Raw genomic sequence first — 24,231 nt, 5'->3', positions numbered from 1 at the left:
GCCGTTGAGGAAACCCTCCATTTTTTCCCGGTGTCCTCATCCCAGGGGAGGCAGTTGCCGGTCAAAGAAAAGGGGAGACCTAAGGGGGGGGGTACTGTTACGCCTAGCGCTCCGGGTCCCCGCTCCTCCCCGGAGCGCTCACGGCGTCTCTCTCCCCGCAGCGCCCCGGTCAGTCCCGCTGACCGGGAGCGCTGCACTGTCATGGCCGTCGGGGATGCGATTCGCACAGCGGGACGCGCCCGCTCACGAATCGCATCCCAGGTCACTTACCCGTCCCGGTCCCCTGCTGTCATCTGCTGGCGCGCGCGGCTCCGCTCTCTAGGGCGCGCGCGCGCCAGCTCTCTGCGACTTAAAGGGCCAGCGCACCAATGATTGGTGCCTGGCCCAATTAGCTTAATTGGCTCCCATCTGCTCCCTGCCTTTATCTGACCTCCTCCCATGCACTCCCTTGCCGGATCTTGTTGCCTTGTGCCAGTGAAAGCGTTTAGTGTGTCCAAAGCCTGTGTACCTGAACTTCTGCTACCCATCCTGACTACGAACCTTGCCGCCTGCCCCCGACCTTCTGCTACGTCTGACCTTGCCTCTGCCTAGTCCTTCTGTCCCACGCCTTCTCAGCAGTCAGCGAGGTAGAGCCGTTGCTAGTGGATACGACCTGGTTGCTACTGCCGCAGCAAGACCATCCCGCTTTGCGGCGGGCTCTGGTGAAAACCAGTAGCCTCTTAGAACCGGTCCACTAGCACGGTCCCCGCCAATCCCTCGCTGACACAGAGGATCCACTACCAGCCAGCCGGAATCGTGACACATAGCCTCTTTTGATAGAATTTGATTCTTCATTATAGTTACATTTAGCCCTTGTTAATTCCCCAAGGTTGTCATCATGCATGCACTAAGGTCCACAAGGGCATAATACCCCTGCCTATGAAGCCTATCATCTTAGACAATGGCTTTCTGGGCAAGGTGGGGAATGACTAGATAACCTGTTACAGCCTCTTGCTTAGAGAGTTCCGGGCGACATCAGAGACTCTTGTGATATTTCTTGTGGAAGTCAGGCTATTATCTGGCTAAGTTGCGATATAAATCTATACATCAATTCCCTGCCAGGTGGCACCCTGAGCTTTAGAATGGCATCTTTACAAATATAGATCTTTCACTATGGATGTGATTCAGTATGTATTGCAGGTTTCCCATTTTTTGCTGACTGAGTTACAACACAAAGAAGTTTCAATGGGAGCTAAATACTTCCCTTCCCTATCCAATTTGGTAATGTTATTCTGGGAGGCACAAGCTATTTATAACAAAGACAATCCTTTTTTGTAGGCAAAGAAGGAAAAAAGTCTAGCAAGGGTATCCTCAGATAAAAGCAACGAGTCGTTGCAAGTTTCAAATAATGTACAAAGGCTTTTATCGGAGGATATCCTGCTGGACTTTTTTCCTTCTTTGCCTACTTATCTATGTGGTGCTGGTCCGCACAGTTTGTGACACGGTGGACACTAAGGGGTGAGCTGGCATGAACGTCTTTATCCTAATCCTGTTTTGTACACCATACATTAGTAAGGCAGATACATTTATGATCCTCTTTTTATTTGAATGGCAGATGGGTCTGTCATACCAATGTGTAAGGATTACCTTAGTAACAGCAGTTTTAATATGAAATTCTCATCTGGTCTTCATAGCTGTAGTATTACATTTCTGGATTTGGGTCTGAAAGGGGTTCCTGATTATCTCATTGTAGTGCCACATTTAGGAGGCCCGTGGCAAACAACACAATCCTGCATGCCCATAGTGGCCACCCCAAATGTAATAAGGGCAATACCAGTCAGGAATTGACAAGAGTGAAACGCAACATAAGGACATGTCAGCATGTAATGTAGACTCCATTTTTATGAAACAGATTTTTTTATTGTTTCTATGAGATGTTTCTCTGATTCAGTGGGTAAGGGCAGTATTGTAATAATCAATTGCAATAGCTTTGATATAGTTTATGTAATTAGTTTAACTTATTGTAACTGACTGAATGTTGGCTCCACAACCTATAAATTTAAAACTTGTATATACAATGTAGAAGATTTAGGTGGATGCCAACTTTTAGGAGCTTTTAAACATTTTGTTGATATTCATACTTCCTCCACCAATACAAGTTTATTTTTGAACTGTTAAAAAAGTAAGTGGGTTGAGCATTCATGTGGCACTGGATGTGTCTTCTTTAGATATGCACGGTCTCCATTTTCAGATACATGTTCTGTACTGGGTAAAACATACGGCATTCACTTTAGTGGGCACAGGTTTACATTTAACGATAAGTGTCTATATATAAAATGTTTTTAGAATATTAATACCCTTGGTAGTAACCTACTTTTTACTTATATATTGCACCTATTGCGTCTACACAATAATCAAAACCTGCGAGGGGCACCTACTGGGTGGCTGGGGCAAATAATTTTTTTCTGGAGACATTAAATACAAGGATCCACTTTTTTCATGCTCATTACTTGTAACTTGTAATGATATACTTAATCGAAAAGTAAATGATTAATCTCTTATACTACATTAAAATATTACATATATTACTTTCAATAGTTTTTTATTAGCAATTTCACAAAATTATTACAATGTAAAGCAGTAGGGACAGACGCAGCTGTCGAACTTTTTCATATAAACAAACAAGTACAAAAGTTATAGAAGTACACAAATCAATGTTACTCTATTGTGCCTAATACCTCTAGAAACACTCATTTGGCATCTCTCTTAGGTGAATAATGACCAGGAGTAGGGTCTCTTTCCACTCAATCTTTCCCTGGGAGTATTGCCAAAGGGAGAGGGGGTGGGGGGGAGTAAGAAAACCATGCCAACTAGAAAGATGCTAGGGTCAAATATTTTTACAATAGGGTGAGTCTGCCCACGACCTCCATCTGTTTTGAAAGCTAGTCACCCTGCCGGAACCTAATGCTAGAATTTTTTCAAAAGAATAGGTGGTGTTAATCCTTTCAATGAGTTCTACTGAAGATGGAATGTTGACAGTCTTCCATCTACTTGTTAGCAGGTTTTTTGCAATTACACATATGATGCACAAAACCTCACGATTTGCAGGGGAGACCGTGCGTAGCCCTATAAAGAGTAGTGCTAAACTAGGGGTCAGATTGAGCTTGGAGCCACATATCTCTCTCACTAGACTTTCACAATAGGCCCAGAATAATTGGATAGCCGGACAAAGCCATAAAATGTGATATAGAGTCCCCCTACAGCCACACCCTCTCCAACAAAGATCCGAAGATCCGGGGTATATCCTAGCTATCTTGTCTGGTGTAAAATACCACCTTAACATTGTCTTATATGCAGATTCAATGTGGGAGGAGCACTGAAAAGCTCTACGTACATACTTAAATGCATGACGCCAGTCATCAACGTCCAGTTGTATAGCAAGATCCATTTCCCATAGTCTTAGGGGGTAAGTTTTAACACAAGTGTTTGAATGCAAATAATAAGAATAGAAAGGTTTAAGGCCCTTCAGAGGGGAGGCTAGGAGAGTAAAGGTAGTCCTATGTACTCCAGTCCCTGAGGGGCGTAAAGATTGCAGGAAATGCCTGACCCTTAGATATTTATAAAAATCTACGTGTGGTAGATGATACTTGCACTGTAGAAATTCAAAGGTTTGCAGTTTACCCTGAACAAAAAGATGCTTAACATGTGTGATGCCATTATCTATCCACTGTTCAAGTGATAAGTCAGAGAGAGAGGCTTGAGCCAAGGAAATAGGTAAGTCTTCTAAGTCAGAAGTCATGTCTTGTTTTATAGCTGTCTGGTAATCCGCCCAAACTGAGTATGACGCTTTCATTATCGGGTTAGTTAGGCGCGGGGTTGGGAGTGACCACGCGGGGAGAAGAAGAAGATCATGTAAATTGTAGGGAAAGGCTAGCTTGTTTTCTATAAAAGCCCAAGGAGTATCTAACTTCATACACCACCAATTTTTTAACAAGGCAACTATTGTCGCCACATAGTAGCCTTTAATGTTGGGAACACCCATTCCACCCGCTTGGGGCGACCGTGCCATTATACTGGATGCTAGCCTAGGCCTTTTCCCAGCCCAAATAAATTTAGAAAGCAGGGATTGTGTTTTGTGGAAGAAAGTAGAGGGCAGCGATATGGGGAGAGTTCTAAAAAGATACAAGAGTTTCGGGAGCATAAACATTTTGAAAGTTGCCACTCTCCCTGTCCATGAAATGTCATACCTGGAAAAGAACTTTGCATCCCTCTCCATCACCGCCAACATGGGGACATAATTTGCATTGTATAAAGTAGAGTGTGGATAGGTGACATGTAGGCCTAAATAATCTATTCCCTGTGCCTTCCAATCAAAGGAAAAACGGGATCGTAGAAGGGATTCAGATTCCCTAGAGAGGTTAAGGGAAAGGATCTGTGTTTTTGAGCTATTTAAATGATAGTATGATAAAGAACCATACTCAGCTATATTATCTAAGACCGCTGGGAGGGAAGCTGTAGGGTTCGTTAGGGATAACAATATGTTGTCCGCATACAAGGATATAATATGGGTCTTAGAGGCCAGGGGGATACCGGTTATGCGGGGATCTGATTGTAGTGTATGTACCAGTGGTTCTAGGGAGAGGATATAAAGTAAAGGGGAGAGTGGACACCCCTGCCGTGATCCGTTGCTGATAGAAAATTCTGAGGACAAGGTACCATTTGCTAGCACACGAGCTGACGGGTGGGAGTATAATGATGAGATCGCAGAAAAAAAGCCTCCCGAAAAACCCATACTCCTCAGTACTGCAAAAGCAAAGGGCCAACGCAACCTGTCAAAAGCCTTTTCGGCATCTAGTGCAAGCACCACGGCGGGGGTGTGAGAAGACTCAATGTGATGAAGGAGATGGAGCAGTTTTCTAGTGTTGTCCGACGTCTGCCTACCGGCAACAAAACCAGATTGGTCGGGAGATATAAGGAAGGGGAGAATTGCTGATAATCTGTTTGCTAAAAGCTTTGCATATATTTTTATGTCTTGATTTAAAAGCGAAATTGGCCTATAATTTTGGGGGAACTCTGTCGCTTTACCCGGCTTGGGGATGGTTGTTATTAAGGCCTGTAGGTTTTCCCTAGGTAGCTGACCCGTCAACATAGCTTGTCGGCAAAAATCTCTTAGGGGGGTGGAGAGGGAGGTGCAAAAGGTTTTATAGTAGGAACTGGTAAATCCGTCCGGCCCTGGGGCTTTACCCGAAGGGAGGGAGCGTATTATATGTTCAATGTCCTCAGACTGAATTTCCTTGTTTAAACTCACTAGTTGAGTAGCTGAAAGAGTAGGAAGGTTTAGTTTAGCTAGGTAAGTCTGGATGGCCAAGGAGGCGTCAGGGGATGTGGGCATGGAGTCCTGCAAATTGTAAAGGCGCATATAGAACGCCTGAAATCCCTCTGCTATATCCTTGGGAGTATATAGGGGGGTCTGTTTGTCTGGGTGTATCAGTTTAGGTATGCGAGATCGTTCGTGTTGAGCCCTGAGACGGTGAGCTAGAAGCTTCCCAGCTTTATTGTCCTGAGCGTAATAGGTCGCTCTGGTTTTCCTATAAGCTTTTTCATAAGCTGTCAACATAAAGCATCGCAGGTCACGTCTCAGGGTCCCAAGTTGAGTCGCTAATGTGGTGGAGGGGGTAAGTTTGTTAATTGCCTCCAGATCTCTTATTTGGGTTAGCAGTTGGTTAATCTGAGTATCCCTTTGCTTTTTAAGTGTCGCCCCAAATTTAATGCACAGTCCCCTCACTACTGCTTTATGGCAATTCCATAAAATAAATGGGCAAGAGACTGACTGTTGATTTGATAGAAAATATTCCTGTATGTCACTCTGCAATCGTTTGGAATATTCCTGGTGGGACAGCAAGAACTGACTTATACGCCACATGTGAGCTTGAGGGGATGATACTTCATCAGCAAGAGTCAGGGTGATAGCTGCATGATCCGTCCATGTTATCATTTCTATCGAGGAGTTGGCCGAAGCCGGAAGAAGTGAGCTGTCCACCAGGAACATATCCAACCGAGCATAAGAATTATGCGCCGCTGATAAGAAGGTATATTCTCTCGCTAGAGCATTGTGAATACGCCAGATATCATATAACTCATGCTTCCACGCCCAAGATGAGAGAGAAAGTGAGGGCAATCTAGATTGTGAGGTCGAATCCACAGAGGGTTCCATGACTGTATTGTAGTCCCCACAGAGCACTAAGGAGCCCCAAGTCTGTTTGTTAACTAATGTCAGGAGTTTGTTTAAAAACCTAATTTGGCCCTTATTAGGTGCATACAGCACTACTAAAGTTAGACGTATGTTATTGATCGTGCATCGCAATATAACAAACCTCCCCTTTGGATCAGACACCATCTCCTGCAGCTGAAAGGCTACCGTATTTCTAATTCCTACCAACACCCCCCTAGATTTGGAAGAGAAATGTGATTGATAGATGTGTGGAAAGTTAGAATGCTTTACTCTATGAGCATCCCTGGAGAGGAGGTGAGTCTCCTGTGCACAGACAATATCACAACCCAGGGATCTAACCTCCCTCCAGAAATGGGAACGCTTGTGAGGAGCATTGAGACCATTAACGTTTAAACTGGCTATCTTTATCACCATTGTATAAGCAGATCAAATACGATATATAAGCTTGTCAGCAACAAAAATAGGAGCGGGCGCGCCTCCCAGCCAGCACGCGCCCTCTCACATAGAGTAGGCAAGGCACATAGGTCTAAATCAATAGTGTAGGGTGGCATATACTCAAGCTTTAAACAAAAAGCACACATAAAAAACAACATAAAACAAACAAACAATAATGCATGGCACCTTAGAAAGGTACCAGCATCTGTAGGAGGGCAACAGTCCACTCTGAAACCGGACGGGGACAGGTCACCAACAGGGCCCCATATCCCACCCATATGAAAGGAACATAGTTACCGCCATCTACCGCTCAAGCTGTAGACCAGTCCTGGGTCAGCCGCGCTTGGACTGCTGCTGTGGATGGCCGCGCAAGTTGTGCCAAGTCTAGATTCCAGGTGTGAAGAAGCGCACGTCCCTCATCCAGGGAGCGGATAGTATGTATGGAGTTCCCTCTCTTTATCAGCAGGCGAACCGGAAAGCCCCAACGGTATGCGATGTTAGCTGTACGTAGAGCTTGGGTCACTGGTTGAAGCAGTTTGCGCGCCTGAAGGGTTGTCGCTGATAGATCCGCGTAGACCGCTATCTGGTGATACGGAGCTGGTAAACCACTTCGTCTGCGTGAAAGTTCCATTACTTTTTCTTTGGTTGTAAAAAAATGCACTCTAGCCAAAACATCTCTGGGGGTGGTGTCTGGAAGGTGTTTCGGCCGAGGTATCCTATGTGCTCTGTCCACTGCAGCTTCTTGGTCAGAACATGATGGCAATACCGCTTTAATAAGCGAGCGGACATATTCTGGTATGTCCGCTGGTGGAATAGATTCAGGCACTCCGCGCAATTTTATATTATTGCGGCGACTGCGGTCTTCAAGGTCTGCCACTTTTGCTTTAAGCGCCGCCACTTCCTCATCCAGATCTGTGTGAGAGTCTATGAGGATGTTGTGTGAGGAAGAAAACTCCTCAAACTTAGTCTCCAGGTGGTCAACTCTTCCCCCCAAGTCCTCCACAGAAGCTCTGACAGGAGCAACCACAGCATTCATATCTAACAGTACAGATCGCCTTAATACCACAAGCATAGCCTTCATGGAGACATCTGTCAAAGCCTCCCCGGTAACCGTTATAGAGTCCAGAGCTGCATCTCCTGCTATGGAACTCAGTATTAAAGGTGCCTCCGTACCTTTCTGCAAATTTTGAAGCTGAAGAGATTGCGGTGACGTCGGAGAGGCTGTAATCAACCTCTCTGGTCGGCTCAGTGGCAACAGCATAGGAGAATCATGGCGCGATCGTTCAGAGCTGCCCGTTGGTAAGGTAGCATCCTCAGCAGTAGAGCGGGGCGAGAGCTTTTGTCTGCCACTGTTTCCCTCTTCCACCGGAGTGAGATGGTGTAGCTCCGGATCAGACAGGGATCTGCGCGGCGGTGTGCTGTCCGGATGCCGCTCTTCCAGAGCCCCTGCCTTTGGAGACGCATGAGAGGGTGTGAGGGAAGAGCCGCCGGCGCCATCTTGTGCAGTACGGGCCGTCCGAGTAAAGCTGAATTTCGCCAGCGAAATGCGCCCGGTGGCTCTTTTTCTTCTTCCCGGCATTTCAGGCAGTGGTTCCGACACTCACGGAGCCTGGTTCTCTGCGGTGATCGCTGGTTTTAGTCGCTAGATTGGGTGTATGGAGCGGAGCTACTCTGCTAGCCGACCATCCACTCCGGCTGCCAGGCCACGCCCCCTCAAATATTACATATATTACTTCTTCTCCAAAATGTTTATTTTTTTCGTACATTTCATTTTTTCTTCCAAATATACCTTAATACATTCAGTTAACCCATTAAAGGCACAGCCCAGTTTTGCCTTAGGATGCGTCTTCCTTTTTCCCCTCGCCTTCTAAGAGCCGAAACCACAAACCCATGAGAGGAATTGTGTCAAACATTGCATCAAAATGTAAAATTTGTGACAAAAACTACAATATAAATGTTTGGTGCTGGCTCCAACATCTTGGCTATCTTGCAGAGCTGTGTACTGTATGTAACCGGGGATGCATGAACACTACCAGTCATTTGCAATGTAGTTTCTGTGGAGCCCTACACTACCAGTGTAGAGCACCATACAAACTACTTAAAGGGGTTGTCCAGGAATAAAAAAATAGACCTATTTTCTTTCAATGACTGTTCCCTTTCTGTCTCAACGTTGGGTGTGGTATTACAACTGGGCACCATTCAATTCAATGGAACTGAGCTGCAGAACCACACCCAACCTGGAGACAGATAGGGAGCAGTCCTTGAAAGAAAATAGGTCTGTTTTTCGATTCCTGGACAACCCCTTTAAGAAGAACACAGACTCCTTTCATAGACAGTTGTCCCTGCTCCATTCACAGCAAGCTGGTACACACTTTGTTACAGTTGGCAGCAGCTATGTATTACTGTGGAAATTCATACTGTATGCATATACATGTAATGGGAATTTACTGCATATACATGTAATGGGAATTTGGCTCACTGCTTAGGGTAAAGTCCAGCTTTACGAATTTACAGAAAAATTCGATTTGCAACGAATGCTAATATCGCCGCGATTCGATAAAACTAATCGCTTCATTAAACTCTATTTAGTGCAGTCCAGGGTAAATGGCGGCTACACGCGTGAGGACATGGGGCAAGGAATTCTGGGAAGGTGTGTAGAAGGGATGACCCTGAATCCCATGGTGGCATGCAGCCTATCAGCAGCCAGCCAGCCCCTGTGATGTCACAGCCCTATATAATCGGCAGCCATCGCTGCAGACAGACATTTATGGGATTCTTAACACAGTGAGCAGACAATGGCCCTCATTTACTAAGAGTGGAGTGTCGGTTTCTTTGTGGGTTTTAATTCCCTACAATTTATTTTCCACAGTATTTACTAAGGTTTCCCTACATTTTCACTTTCCCTACACTTTGCTTTTTTTACACATGCTCTGATCTGTCAGGTTTTCCTCAGCTCAAATCCACCACATTTTATGTGGAAACCTTAGTAAATATGTTGGGTCTTTGTGAAAATGTCAGGAACACGCAACTTTTCAGAGACTACACCCCCTTTCCCTGACAGCCACGCCCCTTTTTCGAGTTTTCTTAGCAAAATGGAGAGTTAGTTGGGTTTTTTCAATTCTGGCGCAAATTCTTGCGCAAAATCTGGCGCAGACAGAATTTCTGGCGCAATGCAACAGAATCGGGCGCACAACCCGACAAAACATGTCAGGTTTTCAATAGTAAATGAGGGCCAATGTGTGTATGTGTTCCAGAGAAAAAAAAAAGCTTTACAGCAGTGAATTGATTCACCTGAAGCTCAAATCACAGCAGACAGGCAGGGACAGGAGAGAAAGAAAGAGAGAAAGTGCACTTTTTTTTCTGTTGCTGTACTGGGGTGTGCTGCAGTCTGTACTGCTGTACTGAGTTGTACTACTCTGAAGCTAATAGGAGCTAGTTAGTGTGAGCACTAAAAGACCTAGTCACCTGCTTTTAATGCCTAATTGAGGTTTAACCGTACTAGCAAATTACCTAACCCCAAGGCCGTAGCCTGGGGTATAACACACCTCTAAATAGTACCCCCTAAAACATAGCTTTTATTGTATATCCAGATAAAATACGAATTTATTTAGTTTTTATTTATAACCCCAGTGAAATCAATATTAAAACTGAATGTCAGGTAGGTTAGTGTCTGTGGAATCTGAGCAACATTGCTCCACTATAAGGGGTTCTGCAGCAACCCAATATGCCTACACTGACATTAACTAAAAACTAGATTGCCGCCTCTACATGTTTCGCCGTCCCCACGGCGTTCTCAAGAGGCAAACCAGTGGCAACAGGTTGTTGCCACTGGTTTGCCTCTTGAGAACGCCGTGGGGACGGCGAAACATGTAGAGGCGGCAATCTAGTTTTTAGTTAATGTCAGTGTAGGCATATTGGGTTGCTGCAGAACCCCTTATAGTGGAGCAATGTTGCTCAGATTCCACAGACACTAACCTACCTGACATTCAGTTTTAATATTGATTTCACTGGGGTTATAAATAAAAACTAAATAAATTCGTATTTTATCTGGATATACAATAAAAGCTATGTTTTAGGGGGTACTATTTAGAGGTGTGTTATACCCCAGGCTACGGCCTTGGGGTTAGGTAATTTGTTGGTCTCTTGGCCTCTTTAGTCCCCTTTTGGTCTAATTTGATTTTTTTTTAACCGTACTAGGGCGTATTGTCCTCACATAGGTGTAACCTACACGTACACTCAGGCTGTGTACATTTTTTTTCTTGTTAAACTCATAATGACCAGTTACTGTCAAAGGCCAGCAATACCTGCACACTTGCTTTTAATGCCTAATTGAGGTTTAACCGTACTAGGGCGTATTGACCTCACATAGGTGTAACCTATACGTACACTCAGGCTGTGTACATTTTCTTCCTGTTAAACTCATAAGGGCCACTTACTGTTAAAGGCCAGCAATACCTGCACACCTGCTTTTAAAGCCTTATTCAGGTTTAACCGTACTAGGGCGTATTGTCCTCACATAGCTGTAACCTATACGTACACTCAGGGTGTGTACAATTTTTTCCTGTTAAACTCATAAGGGCCAGTTACTGTAAAAGGCCAGCAATTCCTGCACACCTGCCTTTAACACCTAATTCAGGTTTCACCATACTAGGGCATATTTTCCTCACATAGGTGTAACCTATACATACACTCAGGCTGTGTACAATTTTTCCTGTTAAACTCATAGGGGCCAGTTACTGTCAAATGGGCACTGTCAGATACAAAAACTTTTGATATGTTGTAAAGCATGGAAAACCAATAGGTTTTGCAAATGCTTTCATTTGAGAATTTTCAGTATTTCATATTGAAAAAGCCAGTCAAACAACTTCCCCCCCTGCCTGCTTGGTCACATACTAGTTCTGCTGTGTCCATGCATCATCACCTATGTCATGGACACACTTCCTTTATTGACAGCTGTGAGCTCAGGGCTCACACCTAGAGGAAAAATTGCAGCTTTTTTGTGACATTTAAAAAAAATGATAATGAAAAAATTTATAAAAGATTTATATACACAAATGTGGTATCAATAAAAGGTAAAGATCATGGCACAAAAAATGAGCCCTCATACTGCCCCTTATACGGAAAAATAAAAAAGTTATAGGTCGTCAAAATAGAAGGATTTTAAACATACTAATTTGGTTAAAAAGTTTGCGTTTTTTTTTAAGCGCAACAATAATAGAAAAGTATATAATCATGGGTATCATTTTAATCATATTGACCCACAGAATAAAGAACACATGTCATTTTTTTACTGTAAATTGTACAGCGTGAAAACGAAACCTTCCAAAATTTGATAAATTGTGGTTTCATTTTTATTTCCCCACACAAATAGTATTTTTTGGGTTGGGCCATACATTTTATGGTAAAATGAGTGATGTCATTACGCAGGACAACTGGTCGTTCAAAAAACAAACCCTCAAACTAGTCTGTGGATGAAAATATAAAAGAGTTACGATTTTTAGAAGATGAGGAGGAAACAACGAAAATGCTAAAATAAAATTGGCCTGTTCCTTAGGGTCAAAATGGGCTTGTCCCTTAACCACTTAAGGACTGAGCCCTTTTTCACCTTAAGGACTGAGCCCTTTTTTGCAATTCTGACCACTGTCACTTTACGCATTAATAACTCTGAGATGCTTTTACCAATTATTCTGATTCTGAGATTGTTTTTTCGTGACATTCTACTTTATGTTAGTGGTAAATTTTCATTGTTACTTGCATCCTTTCTTGGGGAAAAATCCCCAAATTTCATGAAAATGTAGAAAATTTTGCATTTTGCTAACTTTGAAACTCACTGCTTGTAAGGAAAATTGATATTCCAAATAAATTTTAGATTGGTTCACAAATAATATATGTATACTTTATATTGGAATCATAAAATAGACATATTTTTACTTATTGAAAAAATTAGAGGGCTTCAAAGTATAGCAGCAATTTTCTAAATTTTCATGAAAATTGCAAAATCTGAAGAGACATGTTACAGAACTACAACTCCCAGCATGCCTGGGCAGTCTTGGCATGCTGAGAGTTGTAGTTTGGCAACATCTGTAGGGCTACCGTTTGGGCACCACTGTAATAGTGGTCTCCAAACTGTGATCCTCCAGATGTTGCAAAACTACAACTCCCAGCATGCCCAGACAGCCTTTGGCTGTCTGGGCATGCTGGGAGTTGCAGCTTGGCAACCACTAGAAGGGCAGCAGTTACAGCTTTACTGCCACCTTTCTTTTTCTCCCCCACCGTCGCTTCCCTACCTGAACCGCTGATCTCCACTGTCTCTACCGATGATCGGCGGTCCCCATGCCAACTTGTCCTCAGGTACTGGCCACCATCTTCTCCCCCTGTTCTTCCCGACATCCAGGGGTGGGCAAAGCGGGTTTTTTCCATTGCAACCCCCTGTCGTGCGCGGCCATTGGTCAGAATTCATTTTTGTCTAATGGCAGGGGATAGGAGGAGATCGCACCACTTCGACCTCGCTCCTATCCCTTAGGATGATCAGGGCTGTCACTGACAGCTCCGATCATCCCTATTTTCCGAGCGATCGGGTCACCAGAGACCTGATCAGCCCGGAAGAGCAGAAAATTGCATGTCTGACTTGACATGCGATTTCCTGCGATCGCCGAAATGGGGGGTCTCAGGACCCCCCTCGGCGATGTGCCGGGATGCCTGCTGAATGAGTTCAGCAGGCATCCCAGTCCGGTCCCCGACCGGCTAGCGGCGGGGACCGGAATTCCCACGGGCGTATCTACACGCCCTCAGTCCTTAAGGACTTTAAAAAAGGGGCGTATGGATACACCCGCCGTCCTTAAGAGGTTAAGGGGTTAAAGGCCAGTAATACCTACACACCTGCTTTTAACTCCTCAGGTGTAAGCATGCTGGGGTGTATTTTCCTCTAATAAGTGTAACATATACGCACTCAGCTGGTGTGTAAGTATATTAGGCAGAGAAGTGCCAGGACATGCACAGAGGAGTGGCAGAGGCCCAAATTCATCAAGCACAGGCAGAGGTCGCAGCAGACTAGAGACGCGTGGTAGCAGGAGTTGCAGCGAGAGGCCTGAGCTCCCGGTTTCAGCTAGCGGTCATGTAATGACCAGCAACCCATCTGCCGTTATTGATTTGTTAACTCGGTCATCCACTTAATCCCAAGTGACATCTGACACCCCTAGTCAACAGTCGGTGGATTCCTCAAACACAACCATCAGATAGCATGGCCCAGGGGCAGTCCCTGTCCTCCAGTTGCCTCTGTCCTATGTTGTTCCCTCCTCCACAGAAGTTTTGTATACTGTGGGTTCAGTTCCACTATTTAGTGAGGATGATCTACAAGAGGCTGCTGCCCAGCGAAGAATTGGAGGAGACATCCGTCGCTTCCTCCGCTAGGCGAGCAAGTAGTGATGAGGAGAGTGGCGTGGGAGGTGGTGTTGCGAGTGTTCAGGCTCCTGAAACAGACACCGTTGAGGAACCTGAGGAGGACATCAGTGACATTCAGACACAACTCGATGGTGATGAAGCCGATCGCACTTGGGAGTTGGGTTCAGAAGGGGCTTCATCATCATCAGGAGAAGAGGGTTGCAGTTTGCCCATGAGGCAACCGTGGAGCCAGCAAGGTGGTAGCATGGTTTGGAGTCAGCATGGTGGCAGCAGTAGAAAGTCTGGAGTCAAACGTGCCCAGGGTAGACCACCTGCTTTGCATGAGCCTACCTGCACGGGAGGTAGTGGAAGAGGGATTTTTGGACTCTGCAGCAGTAGCAGTCAATCAGTGCAGACTGTTGGGGGCAAAATCAGCTACTCGGCTGTGTGGCAGTTTTTCATCAAGCATCTGGAGGATGTTAACATGGCCACATGCAAGATGTGTCGCCAGAAGGTGAAACGTGGCCAGGGTCCCAATGTTGGCACCACAGCCCTGCGTCAGCATATGCAGTGTCACCATAAAGTGGCCTGGGAGAACCATGGCTCCGAAGCGGTGGTCCAGCCTGCTGCAGCAACCGCTGCATCACCCAGTGGCAGTCCGCTCCATTTCAGCCAACCAAGGCTCCACCACCTCAGCCGAAGGGAGCTGTCAGTCATTCCGGCAACAATCCATCAGCAAAGCGATGTCCAAGAGACAGCAGTAGGCACCCACTCATCCAACGGCGCAGAAGCTGAATGTGCTCCTGTCCAAGTTGCTGGTGCTGCAGTCACTCCCTTTTCAAGTGGTGGACTCTGCACCTTTCAGAAAACTGATGGCTTGTGCCGAGCTGAGGTGGAGAGTCCCAAGCCGTCAATTTTTTTGCGAAGAAGGCAGTACCAGCCCTGCACAATTTTGTGGAACATAAAGTGGGCCAGTCCTTGAGCCTGTCAGTGTGTACCAAAGTGCATAGCAGCGCCAATGTGTGGAGCTGTAACTATGGTCAGGGACAATACAAGTCCTTTATGGTCCACTGGGTGAATGTGGTCCCTGCACAGCCACAACTGCAACTTGGACAGGTCACGCCGCTTCTTCCTCCACGCTCTCAGGCGTTGGTCCTGTGACAGTGTGCAACTCAGCCTCCTAATCCTCCACCCTGTCCTCAGCCTCCACTGCACGGAGGAGTCTAGGTGCCCCTCCAGCATACCATGTGTGCAGGGCACTGTTCTTCACATGGTTTACCTTGGCGAACATAGTCACACAGGGGAGGAACTGCTAAAAGTAATTAATCAAGTAATCAAGTCATGGCTTACTCCAGGAAAACTGGAAAGGGAGGAAAAGAAAAAAAAGATGCAGGGCGCTCTCTGGCATTGTAAGTTTTGTACCTCTTGAATAGAAAAAGAGAGATTGAAAGGACCCCACCACCACACCTGTGCAGTGGTACTGACCTCTAAGAGCAGTGCGGCATATATGGCGTGGTTCTGGAGTAGTGTGGGGTGGGTTATTTCAGCTTGCTGCTTGGTACCCACTTGTCCGTTACGCCCAGGGCAGGGCAGCGGAAGAAGCTATATATAAAGGAAGTACAGAAAATGCGGGGGGTTCTGTACCCAAGCGCTATGGTTAAGTGTAGAGTCGGTAGGCCAATAGGTACACAGGATGCTTTTTATTTCATTCTTACATAAAAAGTACAACTGGACAACGCTTTTTGGCGTGCTCTCACGCCTTCCTCAGGTCCACAATATGAATTTGTGACGTCCTGTGAATGGGTACCTGTGTCCTGGCGGCAACTTATATGTATATTGTGGACCTGAGGAAGGCGTGAGAGCACGCCGAAACGCGTTGTCCAGTTGTACTTTTTGGCCTACCGACTCTACTTAACAGTAGCGCTTGGGTACAGAACCCCCGAAAACTGGAAATGGGAACCATGGTGATCGACAACGGGAAGAACATCTTGTCTGCGCTGCAACAAGGATACCCGAGCCATGCTCCCTGAGGCCTGATGCATCAGAGTAGATTGATCATTGTGCCACACCCAATCTTCACAAATATGGATAGTGCTAAACATATTTAAGGCGCTGCTCCCCAGTAGCAGACATTCCTCCGCATCAGACCACAAGTAAGTATTGGGGATATGCATACGTAAAAAACTTAACTTTTAATAATATTCTTAGGATAAAATATATGTACCCAAAATGTTGTTGAAATCAAACAAAAGGGAAGGTGTGCAAAAAACACCATGTGCCAACTACACCACAAAAATATATAATGTGTACCAATTGGTGATAATGCCTGGTACCAGCCCACTAGGTGGTACTCCCCGCAATATAAACAAAGATATAACACTATGTGAGGAAAAAATAGTGGTAGGGGAGGTGCTAAATAAAACTTAACATTTATTAATGTCCTGATAAAATATAAAATCATGTGATAGTGATGAGTAGTTTGATCAGCTGGGTACAGTGCCACCCATGCGACACTGTTTAATAGAAAGACACTGTTAATATCACAAGTTATCTCCTAGGTTTACCCAGGAGAATAGAACCCCTATTGAATCCACTCTATTCCCAACGCGTTTCTGGCGCCCCTATTGGTGTAGCGCCTTCCTCAGGGATATTTTAAAGGGGGTATCGCATGCCCATACACCATCTGCTTTGCAGCCAAGCAGAATATTTAGTTGTATCTAGTTTGCTACATATGTGTTGGGCTCCAAATATTTTACAAGATCCAGCCAGCGCCTTCAGAATTTCTGCTGTGTACTCAGCCCTGAAGTGCTGTACGATTACGCTGATCTTCTCCTGGTTACATTCCGGGAGCGCAGCGTCCTGCAGTAGCAGAAATGCCGGCTTGTTTCAGCTCGGCGCGCGATAACTTGTGATATTAACAGTGTCTTACTATTAAACAGTGTCGCATGGGTGGCACTGTACCCAGCTGATCAAACTACTCATCACTATCACGTGATTTTATATTTTATCAGGACATTAATAAATGTTAAGTTTTATTTAGCACCTCCCCTACCACTATTTTTTTCTCACATAGTGTTATATCTTTGCCAACTACACCACCAAGTATTGATGTGATGCAAAGACCTCTAAAAGGTGGAAGGGAACAATGTATGGTCCATTGTAACTGGTGGGGGTAAAAACTTCCCCTGTAAGGCCCTACTCTCGCATTATTAATTCCATTCTTGGCAAGTGTTACACGCCCTAAAAAGGGCGGCCCCCCACAGGAACCTCTCCCTATTTACCCCTACAAACACTGCCATTTCCCTGGATTTTTAGGTGGAAATAGAGAGAGTTTCCTGTGTGGGGCCATCCTTTTTAAGGATGAATAACACTTGTCAAGAAGGGAATTAATAGGGCGAGAGTAGGGCCTTACAGGGGAAGTTTTTACCCCTATCTGCTACAATGGACAATTCGTTGTTCCTTTCCACATTTTCAAGGAAAGTGTTACTCGTCTTAAAAAGGGCGGCCCCACACAGGAACCAATCCCTATTTCCACCTAAAAACCCTGGGAATTAATAATGCAAGAGTAGTGCCTTACAGGGGAAGTTTTTACCCCATCGGTTACAATGGGCCCTACTTTGTTCCCTTCCAACTTTTAGAGGTCTTTGCATCACATTAATACTTGGTGGTTTAGGTGGCACATGGGGTTGTTTGCAGACCTTTCTTTTTGTTGGATTAAAAAAAATGTTTTGGGTCCATATATTTTATCCTAAGCATATTATTAAAAGTTAAGTTTTACATAATGCATATTCTCAATACTTACTTGTGCACACTAACACTTTTACAAAAGACACCATTTACTTCTGCCTACCACCTCAGCTACTATTCTGATCCTGCCTTATGCCACACATCTGATGCCAAGTTCTCCTTTTTCACCCACCCACCTTTTTCACCCACCCACACACCACTCTGTCATCGGGTCACCTTAAGGACTTCTGATGCTGATGCTGCTGCTGCCACCCCCAGGCTGTCTCATTCTGCCACCATATGTTCTCCTCATGCTGCTGCCCCCTCCAGGCTGTATCATTCAGCCACTATATGGTCTCCTCATGCTGCCACCAACTCCAGGCTGTGTCATTTAGCAATTATATGGTCTTCTCATGCTGCTGCCAACTCCAGGCTGTGTCATTCAGCCACTATATGTTCTGCTCATGCTTCCGCCACCTCCAGGCTGTGTCATTCAGCCACTATATGTTCTCCTCATGCTGCCACCAACTCCAGGCTGTGTCATTTAGCAATTATATGGTCTCCTCATGCTGCTGCACACTCCAGGCTGTGTCATTCAGCCACTATATGTTCTGCTCATGCTTCCGCCACCTCCAGGCTTTGTCATTCAGCCACTATATGTTCTCCTCATGCAGCCGCAAACTTCAGGCTGTGTCATTTAGCCACTATGTGGTCTCCTCATGCTGCCGCCAACTCCAGGCTGTGTCATTCAGCCACTATATGTTCTCCTCATGCTGCCGCCACCTCCACGCTGTCTCATTCAGCCACTATATGGTCTCCTCAGGCTGCTACCACCTCCTTACTGGGTCATTCAGCCACTATATGGTCTCCTCATACTGCCGCCACCTCCATTCTGTGTTATTCAGGCTCTATATGGTCTCCTCAGGCTGTTGCCAACTCCAGGCTGTGTCATTCAGCCACTATATGGTCTCCTCATGCTGCTGCCACCTCCACGCTGGGTCATTCAGCCACTATATGGTCTACTCATGCTGCCGCCACCTGCACGCTGGGTCATTCTGCCACTACATGGTCTCCTCATGCTGCAGCAAACTACAGGCTGTATCATTTAGCCACTAAATGGCCTCCTCATGCTGCCGCTACCTTCACGCTGTGTCATTCAGGCACTATATGGTCTCCTCATGCTGCTGCCACCTCCACGCGGGGTCATTCAGCCACTATGTGGTCTCCTCATGCTGCCGCTAAACTCTAGGCAGTGTCATTCAGCCACTATATGGTCCCCTCATGCTGCCGCCAACTCCAGGCTGTGTAATTCAGCCACTATATGGTCTCCTCATGCTGCGGCCACCTCTATGTGGTGTCATTCAGGCACTATATGGTCTTCTCGTGCTACCGCCTCCTACACACTGTGTAATTCAGCCACTATGTGGTCTCCTCATACTGATGCCACCTCCAGGCTCTGTCATTGTGCCGCTCTGCGACAGTTATTCTAATAGCGACACCTCTGATCTGCATATCATACTGAATAACAGTATTATTTCACTAACCCAGCACACAACCTATGCTTGTTACAGCAAGGCAAAGTGTTCTACCCCCCTATTGAGGTTGTCTGTAGGTCAGAAATACACGTTTTTGATAGCGATTCGCCGCAAATAAATTCAGTCAGAAACTAATTTTGGGGGGAAAATTCAGCGAATCAGCCAAATCGAATTTTTCAAAAAAAATCTCTAGCAGTGAAGTTAAAGTTCATATCTTTTTTTCCAGGAGAAAGCTCAGAAGATTTATTTTAATTCCTTCTGGCTTTGCTCAACTTTAAACTGTAAGAAAGTCCTCAGATGAAGGCTTTGACAAATTAGCCACTCTTTGCTGTCATTTAGTTACTAGAAGGTGACATTTTACGTGTCCCAAAGGAAGGCACTAGAGGCCTCTAATAATTGTAGATAGATGCAGGTCCTATGTATGGGGAAAACTACCTACAGGGGTCCTACCTAAAAGGGCCAAACTACCTACAGGGATCCTATCAACAGGGAGCAAACAACCTACATGGGGGCTTATCTACAGTACATCAAACATAATACCTACAGGGGACAAACTACCTTTATGAGATTGTTTGAACAAGGGGCAAACTACCTATAGGGGGCAAACAAAAGTGGATCCTACCTACAAAGCGATTAACTTCCTACAAGGGGGGAACACTCTCTTTATAGGGGAAATCTAACTACTTGGGGCAATCTATAAAGGGTACTACCTACAAGGGAACAAACCACCTACTAGGTCAAAAGTTTCCAAGTGTGCTTTTGTGCCAGGTCACCACGAACTTGGCCTGACACACTACGTGGTGGTTTAGTGTGGAAATAAAAGCTATCCCAGCAACGTGAGGAGTAAATTGATTGCGTCACTTTTGTTTACACCTGAATCCAGCCTGATACATTACATAGCATGCATAACTTGTCACAGTGCGCTCCTGGTTCCACAGACTTTTATACATCAGTATTTCAAATTATTGCAACAGTTCTAAATTAAAACTTAAAATTGCAAGACAAAATATATATTACTTTTTTCGCTATTCCTGTTAGAAATGAAGCGTTAACTTCCTTCAGCGACAGTTCAAACTGCATTCAAATTCCGTAGCCATAAAGCTGCTGATCCCGTTACTATCATAAATAAGGTGACATCAAAACATATTAATGCATCAATGGTTCAATTGTTGCTTAGGTACGGTAAAACAAAAGAAGCATGTCCATTGGGTTCAACTTTTCTCACATCGACTATACAGTATATTATTCATTGATAAATTTTGCATGGTATAGAAGCCTTTGAAGATTGTGTTTGGTGAAGGTTTGAAGAACATATATGGTGAATTGGCAGTGATAAATTAGTTGTTGATCACTCTGAGACCTTAGTTTCTTTGCTTTCAAGCAAATTCAAGTGCTGCGATTCATCGAAAAGGCAGGTCTAGGGGACCTTTAGTTGGACATTATTTGTCCAAGTAGAATACACAGGTTGAAGACCCCTAAGCCCAGGCCTGAGTAAACATTTTATCAGAAATATCTTGAACCTATGCAGGGACAAGCAAACAAACTGTTTTGTTATATGATGACAGCCTCACTGATATGTACATTGATAAGACTAATAACCCCATAGGGTACAGGGACTGATGGGAATAATTACAATTTCTGTACAACGCTCAATGGCCTAGATTTATCAATCTACCTTAAAACAAAACTGTCTGGTTTTGCCCATAACAACCAATCATAGCTTTCATTTCTTACCGAGCTCAAGTAAAATAAAAGCTGAGCTATGATTGGTTGTTATGGGCAAAACCAGACAGTGTTTTGTTTCAGGTAGATTGATGAACCTGGGCCATACCATTTCACATTGTTTTCCTAAGCTGTGCTACACAATTCAGTCTTTTATAAATATAGCACCATGATTCTAACACACATTGGCCCTCATTTACTATTGCAAACCCGACATGTTTTGTCGGGTTGTGCGCCAGAATCTGTCGCATTGTGCCAGGAATTCTGTCTGCGCCAGAATTGAAAAAAACCTGACTAACTCTCCATTTTGCTAAGAAAACCCGAAAAAGGGGCGTGATCGCCGGGAAAAGGGGCATGTTCCCAACATTTTCACAAAAACCCAACATATTGACTAAGGTTTCCACAGAAAATATGGGGGATTTGAGCTGAGGAAAACCTGACAGATCAGAGCATGTGTAAAAAAAGCAAAGTGTAGGGAAAGTGGAAAAAGTAGGGAAACCTTAGTAAATACTGTGGAAATAAAATTGTAGGGAATTAAAACCCACAAAGAAACCTACACAACAGTCTTAGTAAATGAGGGCAATTATGTGTTAGAAACATGGTGCTATATTTATAGCACCATAATGTTCCCCATTATTAGATGTAAAACTTTAAGGGTATTTATATGCTACTGATTAAAAAGTGTGGTGAACGATAGGAATGTGACAGGTTCTCTTAAAGAGGAAGGCAGCAGAATGATTTGAGATAAAGAGGTATTCCGGGCAAAAACATTTTATCCCCTATCCAAAGGATAGGGGATAAGATGTCTGATCGCGGGGAGCCCTCTGCTGAGACCCCCCCCCCCGCGATCTCCCTGCAGCACCCGCATTCTATGCGGGTGCTGATTCTCCAGTTCTGCAAACCTCCAGGTTTCCGCCATTCCCCCTCCATTCACGGCCACATAGAATGCGGGTGCTGCAGGGAGATCACGGGGGGTCTCAGCAGCGGGCTCCCCGTGATCAGACATCTTTGGATAGGGGATAAAATCTTTTTGCCCGGAATACCCCTTTAAATTTGAGGGGGAAGCTTTTTCACAATAAACCTAAAATTGTCAAAAACTGACATCTCAAATATTTCTCATCTGTTCATTGCAGTAGCTCAATATATATTTTTTCCCGTCAAATATTTGATATTTTCAAGAAATCATGCTTGTTAAATTAAACCTGATAAGATGGCATTTTAAGGTCACTGAGAGTTGATCAAACACAGTCTGACATTTACAATACATTTCCATCTCACTTTACTTGTTTTCTTTTCAGTTAAAACAAAATACTTCAAACTTAAAGAGTTTCAGTTCATAGAAGAATGAATATTGGATTTGTGCTTAAACTCTAGGTTCATGTATATGTAGAGAAGCAATTGGGATTAGCACAATGAGATGATTGTGTGTATTGGGCTTTTGTAACATATCCATCAATCTCTCTGGCAAATGTTCTCAGTGCGTTTGATTTTCCCTACTGTACATATTGTACAGTTCAGGGGAAGTAAAAATAAATAAATATAGGTAACATTTTATTCATTTAGTTTAAAGCACTCATCCACCTAAAGCCATTGGAAGCAGTGATCCATGAATTCTATGAAGAACTAGTTATCATGTGGCATTGACATGCAAATATGTATAGCAGTGTTTCTTCCTTTTAATACAGGATTGTAGTAAAAATAAATATAATGTGATTCCATGTGGATTTTTTTTTTACAGAAACATAAACACTTGTGGCTACACACCTCCCTAGAATTACTGTAGGTAGATCAACAGCTTAAAGTGCATCTTATGCATAGGCTATGTTCACACAGCGTATTTTAACCCATTTTCATGCATGTTAGGTGTATTTTTACCCCTGTATTTCTGCCATGATTTTTTTATGCATTACCACATATGTTTTCTAAATTTTGGATGCAGGTTAGCCCCATGCAATGTAGCTGTTGCACTCTGTCCCTGTGTCCCGTCTGCTGGCGGGGCTTGGATTTGCATCGAGGGACGAGCCCGCATATGAATCCCAGCTCATCACTCACCACGCTCTGCTGCCGCATCCTCTGTGTCTCAGCTCCGGCGCATGCGTCCTCGTCTCCTAGGGTGCACGCGTGCTGAAGCTCTGAAATTTAAAGGGCCAGTGTGCCCATAATTAGTTGTTGCACCTGACACTACATTAAAAAGTCCCTGCACCTCCCACACTTCCCTGCCAGATCTTCAGTGCCCCTAGCCTGAGATCAAGTATTCCATATTGCCTGTTTGCCTTACCAGTGTATCCAGACCTTCCCGCTATGTTATTTGACTTTGCACCTTTGCCGCCTGCCTTGACCTTCTGCTATTTTTGACTACGCTACTGCCTTATCTTTCAGTACCTCACCTTGACCAGCTACCTGTGTGGATGAGCCGTGTCAGGGGTAGCGACCTGGGTGTCGCCTGCCGCAGCAAGCCCATCCTGCCTGGTGAAGACCAGCGGCACCTTTGACTCTGCTCCCCGATATGGCCCGAGTCATCAGCCACACAGGTTAGAGGACCACATCCAGCTCCATAACAGTGACTGGATCAAAAGCTATCTTTGCATTGCATTTCCTACATGAAATGCAGGCAAATAAGTGACAGAGGGATTTAAATATTTAACAAGATTCCCTACTTGAATGCCTGCAGTGTAGTGCATCACAGAAAATTATTTCTACTATAGTAATCAAATTGGCGAAAAAAATGGAAAGCACTAAAGAGGTTTTTACCATGTGAAACTACAGCTCCCCGTATGATCTACGCAGTTGTAAGAGTATGCTGGGAGTTGTAGTTTCACTAATCATTACTGTGACATTTACTTTCATAGAAGTGCACAGCATGGATGAGACACAGTCAAGCAGAATACACTAAGTGATGTCTTCCTGAATCAGAGTCTTTCATTTTCCCTTTTCTTCTCCATCTGGCTCAGGGCCTCATGAAGACTTGTGCTGGTCATGACTCAACTTCACAAAATTTGTCCAAAAAATATTTTAGGTTCCTCGTTCCAGCACAATAACATCCACTATACAAGCTGTTCATCTTTGTTACACTGCCCCATATAGTAGTCAGGACCCCAATATATAGGCTGATAATTTTTCCCTAAGACAGAAACGGGACATTTGGATAACAAAACATGGCAGACCTCTAATCCAAAACGTTGAAACTCCCCGCATTTACGTTGCAGATGTGACGACTGCCAG

Source organism: Hyla sarda, chromosome 6 (assembly GCF_029499605.1).
Source record: "Hyla sarda isolate aHylSar1 chromosome 6, aHylSar1.hap1, whole genome shotgun sequence".
In the NCBI taxonomy this organism is placed as follows: Eukaryota; Metazoa; Chordata; class Amphibia; order Anura; family Hylidae; genus Hyla; species Hyla sarda.
Note: the sequence above shows the minus strand (reverse complement) of the source record.